We start from the raw sequence: 12,690 nt of genomic DNA, 5'->3' as shown, positions 1-12,690 counted from the left end.
AGACATGAGCTCAGTGTTTCTGTTGGCTGTTTCTCTCCACATCTGGGGAGAGCCCATCTGTCTCATCCAGAGCAGAAATAAGAGATGGAGAGAGAGAGAGAGAGAGAGAGAGAGAGAGAGAGAGAGAGAGAGAGAGACTATGTTGGAATCTCTTGTTTTCGTCATTTATGCTCACCCTTCAGCACTTTCTTCTCTAGTATGTCTAGTATGATGGGAACTGATACCAATACATGTGTCTTTTGGCCAAAACGTTTTGAGACTGTTTTCAACAGGAGTGAGATGGGTGGTCTGTAATCCACAACCTGCAGGCACTTGTCACTGTTCTAGCCAAACCCAAACCCACACACGCACACACACGTGCAGGCTCTACTCCTCATCTGCAAATCACTGCTTAGAGGAAAGAAGTTCATTTACTCATTCGTGAAAGCTGATGTTCTTGCCCACTTAGTGCATTGCAGACACTCTGCTGGCGAATGAAGGAGGATCAGTCTCTGCCTTTAAAGGGCTTTTTGTCCAAAAGCATCCTGGTGAAGGCAGAAAAACAGGCAATTTCATGTGGCTGAGATGTTGGGCACAGCGCACAAGAAAGAGAGAGAGAAACCTGCCTTTCTTTCCTCCCTTTCCTTCCTCCTTCCTTTCTTCCCTCTTCCTTTCTCTCTCTCTCTCTGTTTCTTATGGTAGGAGTACCTAAAATCTATTCTCTTAGCAAGTTTTCGTATATTAGCTACAGTACTCATGTTGTACATTAGCTTTCCAGATTTATTAACTCTTCGTACTCTTGTTTTCTTGAGACAGAGTCTTGCTCTGTCGCCCAGACTGGAGTGCAGTGGGACGATCTTGGCTCACTGCAACCTCCGCCTCCAGGTTCAGGTGATTCTCCTGCCTCAGCCTCCTGAGTAGCTGGGATTATAGGTGTGCACCACCACGCCTGGATAATGTTTGTATTTTTAGTAGAGATGGAGTTTCACCATGTTGGCCAGACTGGTCTTGAACTCCTGACCTCAGATCACCTGAGACCCACCAACCTTGGTCTCCCAAAGTGCTGAGATTACAGGCATAAGCCACTGTGCCCGGCCCTTTGACTGCACCCTTTGACCCTTTGACCTACATATCCCCATTTCTCACTCCTCCCTAACACCTGGTAACCATCTTTCTACTCTAGGTTCAACCAGATTATTGCAAATGGCAGATCCTCTTTTCTTTTTTCTTTTCTTTTCTTTTCTTTCTTTCTTTTTCTTTCTCAGAGACAGTCTCACTCTCACCCAGGCTGGAGTGCAGTGGTGCCATCACAGCTTATCGCAGCCTCAAACTCCTGGGCTCCAGGAATCCTCCTGCCTCAGCCTCATGAGTAGCCGGGACTACAGGCACATGCCACCGTGTCTGGCTAATTTTTAAATTTTTTTTGTAGAGATGGGGTTTCACTATGTTGCCCAGGTTGGTCTTGAACTCCTGGCCTCAAGTCATCTTTCTGCCCTGGCTTCCCAGAGTGCTGATATTACATATGTGAACCACTGAGCCTAACTCGCCTGTTAGAAACTTTAACAAAAAAGGTTTCTTATTGTATGAAGACCTCTGCAACTTGCTTTTCTCATTCACCTTTAAACTTCTAAAATGCCTGTTTTCATTAATGATATTTATCATCAAAGAAAACTGCAATGAGTAGAGACATAGTAAACCCATCTCAGCCACAAATTCAGCATGCTGGCCTATGGACATTTTCCTCCGGGGTCCCGAAAGTTCTAATGGGGCATAAAGAAGTAAATTTTCAGGCAGTTATTTTGGACAGCTGATCATTGGTCTTATACATTGATAATTGTTTTTCTCCCTCACATTAAACCCACCTTTATTTTTTAAATTTTTAATTGTATTATTTTACATTTTATTTTAAGTTTCAGATACATATGCAAAACATGCAGGCTTGTCACATAGGTAAACGTGTGGCATGGTGGTTGCTGCACCTATCAACCCATCACTAGGTGTTAAGCTCCACATGCGTTAGCTATTTATTCTGATTCTCTCCTTCCCCCCACTCACCCACAGACCCGGGTGTGTGTTGTTCATCCATATCCCTGCAAAGTACATGATCTTCCTTCTTATGGCTGCATAGTATTCCATGGTGTATATGGACCACATATTCTTTTCCAGTCTATCATTGATGGGCATTTGGGTTGATTCCAAGTCTTTGCTATTGTGAATAGTGCTGCTATAAACATATGTGTGCATGTATCTTTATAATAGAATCGTTTATATTCCTTTGTAAACCCACCTTTAAACGTGGAGAATGTTTATTTAATGTCCTTCATAGAATCCTTACATAGTAGTAAAAAGTAGAAGACATTTAAATCTGAAGATTAATTATAACTTTTAAAACTCCGATTTGCTAACTACATATGTGGTCAGAATATTTATACAGGCTGGGCACGGTGGTGCACGCCTGTAATCCCAGCACGTTTGGAATAGCAAGGTGGGTAGATGGGTGGATTGCTTGAGGTCAGGAGTTTGAGGCCAGCTTGGGCAACATGGTGAAACCCCGTCGCTCAATAAAAACAAAACAAAACAAAACAAAACAAAACAAATTAAAAAACTACTTATGGAGCAGTGTCTGCTTGTATGAAAGAAAGACAAGTAATAAAATCTTGTCTCTTTCCCAGAAAATAATGATAATCATAGGAACTGCCAGTTTAAACCCTAGAAGAAATTTTATCTCATCTCCCCTCTCAGGTTCTAGAACACTTTTTGAGTACTGCCAGGCCTAGGGGTGGAATGGGGTTCCCAGGGTGCCCCAGCTGTGCCTGAAGAATTCAGGAATGTTAGATTACCCTCAGTTACCAAAACAGTCCTGTGTCAGCTAGGCCTGTGCAGAAAGGTGAATGAATGCCTGTGCTTTGGAATTCCACCCCCCCACCCCACCCACCAGCCTTTTCTCTCTCTCAGTAATAAAGCAGAGCTCATGCTCGCTCTGGGTGTTATTGCTCTTCAGGATTACACATTAATCCATACTGTGTAATTACTTTACAGCAACTTTGTTTTCTTAATTGTGCTGAGGCATCTGAGGAATTTGACACTGCTGTGGTGAGGTTGGCATTTGTTTATACCAACAACACACACCAGTAAGAAGCTTAAGCTAGCAAAAGCCTAATGCATTAGAGATGCCATGGCTCAAATATGAAATCATATCACGTAGCATATCTTAACCCGGGCACCAAGCTGTGATGTTTTATAATGAGTAAAAGGAGTCACTCCCCTTAGGCTAGGGCATGGTTAAGTTGAACACAGAAATGACATCATCTTGACTTTGCCTGGGCATTTGGCCACGTACCTCATATATGTTGCATCTTTAATAATGGGAAAAGTTATCCTGTGTCTTTCACCATGAGAAGGACAAGAAGTCAGGGCTAAATTGAATTAAATGCAAATCATCTTGAAAATCTGAAAACTGTGTCGCATAGAATTGGACTATAAAAACAGTCTTTATCTGAACCAGTGCAGAGAAGATCGAGATTGTCCACATTTCTCCCATTCTCTATCTCCGGATGACACTGTAGAGAACACTGAATGTGGGGCTTGTGGGAGAAAGGGAAGCCTAGCTCCCCAAAGCCTCTGCAGAGATAACAGGGGAGTGAGGAGGGCTCTGCAGGTGGACCTGTGGCTGTGAAGTTAAAACATTAGCCTCCATGGGCCCCAAAAAATGCGGTACTGCTGTTTCCCATATACACTTTGCTCAGTAAAGTAAGGTCAAGGGTGCATGGAAGAAACTCAAAGGGGAGGCAGAACCCCAGGGCTAATTCTGACTCACTATTAGGCTCTGTGGCATTGGGCATGAAGTAGAACCATTCGGGAAGTTTCAAAACATACGGATTTGCACCTTTAAAGAATACATTGTATAGTACTCTCTTTCCAGAGGCGTTAAGATAATGGGAAAACAACTGCTTCTGGGAATGGAGAGATGAGGATCTGAATCTTGGCTCTGTGATGGAATTTCTGAATTGCCCAGGCAAGTTACTTACCTCTTAGGGCTTCCATTTCCTCACTCTTAAATAATGCCAGCCACGTCACAGAGTTAGCTCTGAATTAATGAGATATTTGAAGTGCAACTGGATCATTGCCTAACGTTGTAGTCCACTTGTGCTGCTATAACAAAATATCGTAGACTGGGCGGCTTGAATAACAAACATTTATTTCTCACAATTCTGGGGGCTCAAAAGCCTAAGATCAAGCTGCTAGCAAATTCGGTTTCTAGTGAGGGCTGGCTTCCTGGCTGGTGGACAGCCACCCTCCTTGCAGTGTCCTTATACAGACTCTTCTCTGTGTGTGCTCATGGAAAGGTGATCTCTGTCTTCCTCTTCTTAGAAGGGCACTAATCCCATCAATGAGTTCCACTTTGATAACGAAATCTAAACTTAATTACCTCCCGAAGGCACCACCTCCAAATACCATCACACGGCGGGTAAGGGGTTCAATACACCGATTTTATTTATTTATTTATTTATTTATTTATTTATTTATTTATTTATTTATTTATTTTGAGACAGAGTCTCGCTCTGTTGCCTAGGCTGGAGTGCAGTAGTGCAATCTCAGCTCACTGTAGCCTCCACCTCCCGGGTTCAAGCGATTTTCCTGCCTCAGCCTCGAGGGTAGCTGGGATTATAGGCGCCTGCCACCACACCTGGCTAATTATTGTATTTTTAGTAGAGACAGGGTTTCGCCATGTTGGCCAGGATGGTCTCGAACTCCCGACCTCAGAAGATCCACCTGCCTTGGCCTCCCAAGTGCTGGGATTACAGGTGTGAGCCGCTGCGCCCATGGGGCCCAATAGACCAATTTTGAAGGGGCATATTTAGTCCATAACACTTCACAAACAGGAAGTACTCAGTAAACAGTAAGAATTATTACTGTCTGTAAAATGGGTAGGTTGGCTAACATGCTCTCTAGGGTATTTTCTAACTTAGAAAAAAATTCCAGATAATGTTATTAGCAACTCCTTTGCCCCTGCGTAATATCTTCCTTACTTCAGACTTCGCAAGAACGGCACTCCCTTCCTTTCTGTCTTGGAAATTCCTTCTATGTCTGTAAATTAGTGCCACCTTTTATCCAGCCATTGAATCAAACACAACGTGCTTGTTCTATCTAACTGGTATCCTTCAAATCCATTCATTTCTCCCCATATCTACTGCTATGAAGAACTAATGTTTAGACAATTGTTATCCCTTGCATGAATTACTAAAATTGCCTTTTAACTAGCTTTCTGCCTTCCAGACTTGTACTTCCTGCTTTATCCATGGGTAACCATGAATGGATTCCAGGTGTGTTCATTCCTTCAACCCTCATGGCGGCTGGGCGGGGTCTGGGGCCACCTCTTCCTGTTCCCTCATTGTACCATATAATATGACCATTTTCCATGCATGTTGTGGGTGCAAAATCTGGGAGGCACTAGTGTCTAATCCACTCTGTATACTGCAGCCAAAATGATCTTTGAAAGGAAAAGTCAGTGGCTCTTCGTGTTGCCTTTAAGATCAATTAAAATTTCTTAGACTGATAGATTCAGTTCACTTCATCAGCTTTAATTTATGTCAGGCTCAACAGGCTATCTTGAGAAAATATTTTCCGAATTCCTTTAATTCCTTTTTTTTTTTTTTTTTTTTTTTTAGCCTGCCAATAACTTAGCTTGGAGTAGTGAGCTTCTAGAATTTTCCCACAGTGTAGAGGAGACACTCCTGCCCCCAGTTATAAATGGAGTCAGAAAAGGGAACAGGATGTGGGGAAAGTAAAAGAAGAGCCCACTGGGCCGGGCATGGTGCCTCACGCCTGTAATCCCAGCACTTTGGGAGGCTGAGGAAGGCAGTTCACGAGGTCAGGAGTTCGAGACCAGCCTGGCCAATATGGTGAAACCCCATCTCTACTAAAAATTCAAAAATTAGCTGAGCCTGGTGGTGGGTGCCTGTAGTCCCAGCTACTCGGGAGGCTGAGGCAGAAGAATCACTTGAATCCAGGAGGTAGAGGTTGCAGTTAGCCAAGATTGGGCCATTGCACTCCTGTCTGGGTGACAGAGTGAGACTCTGGCTCAAAAAAAAAAAAAAGAAATAAAAGAGGTAGAAGGATCACTTGACGCCAGAAGTTCGAGGCTGCCGTGAGCTATGACTGCACCTCTGTAGTCCAGCTCGGGAGACAGAGTAAGACCCTGTCTTACTCTGTAAGAAATTTTAAAAAAGAAAACCGGGCCGGGCGCGGTGGCTCAAGCCTGTAATCCCAGCACTTTGGGAGGCTGAGACGGGTGGATCACGAGGTCAGGAGATCGAGACCATCCTGGCTAACACGGTGAAACCCCGTCTCTACTAAAAAAATTCAAAAAACTAGCCGGGCGAAGTGGTGGGCGCCTGTAGTCCCAGCTACTCAGGAGGCTGAGGCAGGAGAATGGCGTAAACCCGGGAGGCGAAGCTTGCAGTGAGCTGAGATCCGGCCACTGCGCTCCAGCCTGGGCGACAGAGCGAGACTCCGTCTCAAAAAAAAAAAAAAAAAAAGAAAACCTACCGGTCTTCTGGTCCTGAGGATTCTTGGGAGGAGAAGGGAGAAAGAGTGTTCGTGCAAAACGGAAGAAGAGGGAGGAGAGGGAAGCTGCCAGTCCTTAAGTCTCTGGTAGTGGAGTGGGGTGGGGACGCGGGACAGGGATGTTAATTAAATTAGTGGGTTACACCAAGAGGAAGGAGGGGAGCTATTGCCATAGGCTTTCTAGGGCACAGCCTCAGAAATATTATGGCAGTGTGGATATTTTTTAAGGCTCAACTTCAATTCCTATGTGGAACACAAGCCAAGTCAGTCGCGGGGCCTCCTGAGGCAGGGGGAGGTGAGCCTGGGGCAGGGGCCACTGGCAGGCTGGACACCAAGCTCAGGGGAAAACAGCCAGCAGAGCCAAAGTGAAGTGGAGTCCTGAGCAAGCTGGGAGGCCTAGCTCACAGGCTGCACCAACAGCTCACATGACAAGCAACTCCAGAATCATGATGGGGTCTGAGAACCCCAGTGTCTCCCTGAAACCTCACAGGTACCTCTATAACACACCCTTCCTCCTATGCACCTGGACAGCCTCTCAAGAAAGAATCAGGGTCAGGCACGGTGGCTCACGCCTATAATCCCAATACTTTGGAACGCCGAGGCACGTGGATCACCTGAGGTCAGGGGTTCGGGACCAGCCTGGCCAACATGGCGAAACCTTATCTCTACTAAAAATACTAAAAATTAACTGGGCACGATGGCAGGCGCCTGTAATCCCTGCTACTCAGGAGGCTGAGATAGGGAGAATTGCTTGACCCCGGGAGGCGGAGCTTGCAGTGAGTTGAGATTGCACCACTGCACTCCAGCCTGGGAGACAGAGCGAGACTCCATCTCAAAAAATAAAAAAAGAAAAAGATAAAAGGAATCAGAAGAGGGGAGGCTTCTCCAAGATTGAGCATTGTTTTCCAAGAGAGATGTGGCGTTCCCTAAACAGTCTATTTAAATCATTGGATTGTATTATGCATTTAACAGACTTGAGCATTAACTTACTTTTCCTTTGACAGTTGAAGACTGAGGAAAAGGACTAAAATAAAGAAGTTACCATTTTCTGCACATCTCAATTGGAGTGTGTGACACACTTTGCAAACCTGTTATGTTTGTAAAGCTCAAAGCAAAGCAATGGTTTAAGGTAGCATGCAAAACTGACAGTTCTGTTTTCCCATTTCTCCTCTTCTGCTTCTCATGTTTTGCAAAGTCAGCACAGAATGGAAGGCAATGTTCTGAGATTCCACATTTGGGCAATTGATTGAATGATGCTGCTGTAACACACAAGTCTGGAGTGGAGTTGATACTGGGAACCTGATGATGAGCTACATTTTGGACAAGTTTAATTTGATGTGATTATGCATTACCAATATCAAGCTATGTCTTGCAAGTTGGGGGTATCTACTTGGAGCTAAAGAGATTGGGACAGGAGATATAAATTAGAGAGTTTTCAACATATGAGTGATAAATGAAGCTGTTGGGATCCCCTCCAATGAGCAGTAAGAACATATATTTTTGGTAGAGGAAAGGGCTAATGATAAAGACCGAGAAAAAGAATGTTGTTAGTAAAATGGTCAACTGGGAAAAAGCGACAGAGTTGTGGAAGGCAAAAGAAGTTTCTTTCTTTCTCTTTTTTTTTTTTTGGATGGAGTCCCGTTCTGTCACCCAGGCTGGAGTGCAGTGACACGATCTAGGCTCACTACAACCTCTGCCTCCCCAGTTCAAGCAATTCTCCTGCCTCAGCCTCCCAAGTGGCTGGGATTACAGGCACATGCCACCACGCCCAGCTAATTTTTGTATTTTTAGTAGAGATGGGGTTTCACCATGTTGGCCAGGCTGGTTTTGAACTCCTGACCTTAAGTGATCCTCCCACCTTGGCCTCCCAAAGTGCTGGGATTACAGGCGTGAGCCACTGCACCCCGCCGCCAAAAGAGGAATTTCAAGAGTTGGTGATAATCTGGGTCAAATCAGCTAATTAACTATTAATTCACTCAACGAATATTAAGCTGGCCATGTACCTGGTATAGTATTAGACTTGGGGCATACAAAGTTGAAAAGACAAAGCTAGCAGGGTGGTTGGGTAGGATGGGAGCTGGGGGAAGCCACTGGATCCTGACACCAGGAAATCACCCTGTAGTTTAATAAAGTGAGGAGATCGGGGTAAAGTTGTGGTAGCAGAGGAGTGGCTGGAAGGGAGAATCTTTCTGAAGAAAGTCTGTGGTGAAACGCAGGAAAGCAAAGGGGTTCCACAGGAACTGACATTGGAAAGAAGACATTTGAGAGAGCGGGAAACGTGCGTGCATGTATAAGCTGAGAGGATCACACTGATGGGCTCAACGCATTCTTTCAGCAAGGGTTTATTAATAGCTATTTGGGAGCAGACACAATTACTAGGGAAGGGAAGGGTGACTGAGCAGTGAACAAAACTCCACCCTCAGGAGGTTTCCACTCTAGCAAAGGGAGACAGACAGAAAGCAAACTCAGAACATATAACGTGCTCATGTGTTGGCAAATGCTATAAACAACATTAGCACCAGGTGGTAGGGGAGAGGGGTACTTTATTGGAGGCCAGGCCTCTCCATGGTGTACACTTGCACTGAGGCCTAAGTCACGAGGCGAGGAGCACCTGCACCGTCATGCGGATGAACAGCCCTCCAGCAGAGGGAGAAGCAGGTGAGGAGGTGGGAGTGAGCCTAGGATGCTGGAGGGAAGGCAAGGCGGGGAGGAAGGTTGCAGGAAGTGAGGTTCATAGGTGGACAGTGGTCAGCTCCACAGGGCTTTGCAGGTCAAGGCAAAGGGCTTGGCTTTTGTTTAATCGAAGTGTAAAACAACCGAAGGCTTTAGGCAGCGAACTGATCAGACTTCTTTTTTTAATGGTAAGAGAACTTTATTTTAATAAAAATGTCCTCTTTTTCAATTCACCCCTTCCTCTACCACTAGAAAGTAGCTTTATTGCTAAAAAGTAATCCGTTTATTTAATTTAATTAATTAATTAATTTATTTGTTTTGAGACGGAGTCTTGCTCAGGCCGGAGTGCAATGGCACAATCTCGGCTCACTGCAACCTCTGCCTCCTGGGTTCAAGCGATTCTCCTGCTCAGCCTCCTGAGTAGCTAGGATTACAGGTGTGCTGTCACCATACCCGCCTAATTTTTGTATTAGTAGAGACGGGGTTTCACCATGCTGGCCAGGCTGGTCCTGAACTCCTGACCTCAGATGATCCGCCCGCCTTAGCCTCCCGAAGTGCTGGGATTACAGACGTGAGCCACCGTGCCCGGTGAAGCAATCCGTTTATTTAGACATTCTCTTCTTAGACATTTTTAAGTTTTTCCACCGCTGTAACACCACTGCGTATTTTTCACTTTCAGTCTTCTCTTGAAACACTTTTTTTTCGGGAGAATCTGCATCACTGTCTCTGTTCCTGCTTCCTTATCCTCTCCAATGAGAAGATCCAATGTATCTCCCACTTTCACCATTCTGCTTTTCTTCCATAATTTTTCCCCATTCAGCCTGAGTTCACCTTTGCAGAATGCATCTTCCACTTTGTTTCTTCCAATATCCCGGCTTGTCTTCAGGACAGCGTCATCCTGAAAAGATCGCACTACTGTTTCCAGGTCTTATAGTCTTTGACTATAGTAGGGCCATCCTCAAACTCCTCTTCCTGCTCACTCATCTCGTTCTGACCACTTTCTGCATCAGAGTCCTCTTCATCTTCTATTTTTTGCAGAGACTTTTTAGTAGATTTTTTAGAGCTTATATTACTTTTGAGTCTTATGGAACACGGAAAAATATATTCCAGAGATATTAAAAGTCCCGGGAGTCTCAGTGAGAAAATATTATGGAAAAGTGTTTTATAATTTGGTGCATATAACTTGGTACTAGAAAAATACAAGTATTGATTCCAGGAAGTACAGGGTTTGTGTGACGAAGGTGTCCCTCAGAGAACACCCCAGAGTCCAATCCAGGTATCTGGCTTTCTTAAAACACCAGCGTGAGATTTGACACTAGTCATTGCCATGGCACTTACAACCTGTGTGTCAGGGCCTCCGAACAGACACGTTTTTTCCTCTGAGGTCCACAGTGCTTACTGTTGGAGAACCATCTGTTGGAGATAAGAGGAGACTCAGCGAGAAGAGTCAGGAGGCCTGCGGTGGGCGGGGCAGGAGCTGCTGGTGCTTGGGCCAGCCCCAGGGTTTTGGCAGTGAAGATGCTGGGAAGTGGTAGAGCTGAGGATGGTTTGTGAGTGGAATTCCATCAGGACTTGATGGGTTTGGACGTGGCATTAAAGGGGAGCCTGGCTCAGAATAAAAGTGAAGTTGCAAGAGGACTGAATGATTGATAAAGAAGTCCCCAGAAAAGGAGGGAAAATGGGATTCAGCATTGCGGGGTGTGTGTGTGTGTGTGTGTGTGTGTGTGTGTGTGTGTGTGTAGGGAGGTTAAGACTTGATCAAAGCCTGGGCAACAAAGCAAGACCTTGTCTCTGCAAAACATTTTTAAAATATTAGCTTGGCGCAGTGGTGTGCGCCTATAGTCCCAGCTACAGGAGGCTGAGGCAGGAGGATTGCTTGAGCCCAGGAGTTCAAGGTCGCACTGAGCTGTGATCATGCCACTGCACTCTGGCCTGGGCAGTAAGATCCTGTCCCCTTCCTGAAAAAAAGAAAAAGAAAAAGAAAAAGTGAAGTTACTAGAGGACTGAATGACTGATAAAGAAGTCCCCAGAAAAGGTGGGAAAATGAGATTCAGCATTGGGGGGTGTGTGTGTGTGTGTGTGTGTGTGTGTGTGTGTGTGTGTGTGTAGGGAGGTTAAGACTTGATCTGATTGGGATGCTTCTTTTTAGGCCCAGACAAGAAGGAGTGGAACTTGTAAACAGAGAAACAGTCTATGACTTTGACAAATTCCGGGATCTCTCTGAGCCTTTTCTGTAAAACAGAGGCTTGTTGTTGGGATTCACACAGCTCATAAGTGCCCAGGGCCTGGCATAATGCCCAGCACCATAGCAGGTAGGGAGAGAAAAAGAGCTTTGCAATGGGGACAGAGGAAGCTTGAGGGAACCCCTTTCTCTGGATGACGTTCTCTTGGTGAACGAGGAGAGGAAATAATCCGAGGGCAGGGGCCTGGGGCAGGAGTGGCCTTGGAGGCAGGAGAGTGATAATATTTAGAAAGCTGCTGCCGAGGAGGTTGAGGAAGATCAAGGGCTATGACTTCTGAGATCCTTGCTGCGATTCAGTTATGTTTTTTTTCCCCTTGAAGTATTTTTTTAAGCCAACTGTTGCATTGAAAACTGAAAGTCTCTCTGTACAGAGTCCAAAAACAACAAAAGTCATATTACAATGATAAGACTTGACAGGAAAACAGCACTCGAGGGAGCTGTTCCCGGGACACCCCGGGTAGGAGGCTTCTTTAGTGACACTGTCTTTCCTCGTCCACTGCAAAGACCGACATGAGCCTGGTCCAGGCTGGGGACTCTGAATTGACTGTGCTGTGTGAAAGGGACAGAAGGGTTCTGATGCCAATTTACTTCCAATCCATATGTAGGTTTCCTTTACAGAGGGCCATGGGGCTAGGTCACATCCAATAAGAGGGAGTGAGGAATAGGCTGGCATGCAGTGTTTTGATATACAATTTATATGGCAGCTGAGCACGGTGGTTCATGTCTATAATCCTGCCCATTTGGGAGGCCAAGGCAGGAGGACCTCTTGAGTCCAGGAATTCAGGACTAGCCTGGGTGACATAGTGAGACCCCATCTCTATAGAAAAATAAAATAATTTTCTGGATACGGTAGCATGCACTTGTATTCCAAGTTACTTGGGAGGCTTAGGAGGGAGGATCGATTGAACCCAGGAAGTCAAGGCTGCAGTGAGCCATGATTGGGTCACTATACTCTAGCCTGTGTGACAGAGCAAGATCCTGTCTCAAAATAAATGAATGAACGAAGGAATTTATAGGCACTGGGTCCCAGTTAGGATTTATTTTGATAGATTTAGTTAGCCAGTTCATTCTTTTTCTACCTATTAAGAAAATATATATTGACAGCATTTAGTATGCATAAAATATTCCTGTCCTAAAGAACTACTTAAAAATCCTAAAGAACTACTTACAAATTTCACTTCTAGGTAGTTTCCTTTGCACAACTAGTATGCATAATAGCACCATTGAAA

At 45.0% G+C, this 12,690-nt stretch overlaps 1 pseudogene; it reads right to left on the bottom strand.

Moving 5' to 3' along the window:
* Nucleotides 1–9,394: 9,394 nt before the first annotated feature.
* LOC102129436 (mitochondrial transcription rescue factor 1 pseudogene) lies at nucleotides 9,395–10,554 on the bottom strand (annotated as a pseudogene).
* Between the last annotated feature and the right edge of the window lie 2,136 nt (nucleotides 10,555–12,690).

Source organism: Macaca fascicularis, chromosome 4 (assembly GCF_037993035.2).
Source record: "Macaca fascicularis isolate 582-1 chromosome 4, T2T-MFA8v1.1".
Lineage (NCBI taxonomy): Eukaryota > Metazoa > Chordata > Mammalia > Primates > Cercopithecidae > Macaca > Macaca fascicularis.
This window is presented reverse-complemented; position numbering and strand designations above follow the sequence as displayed.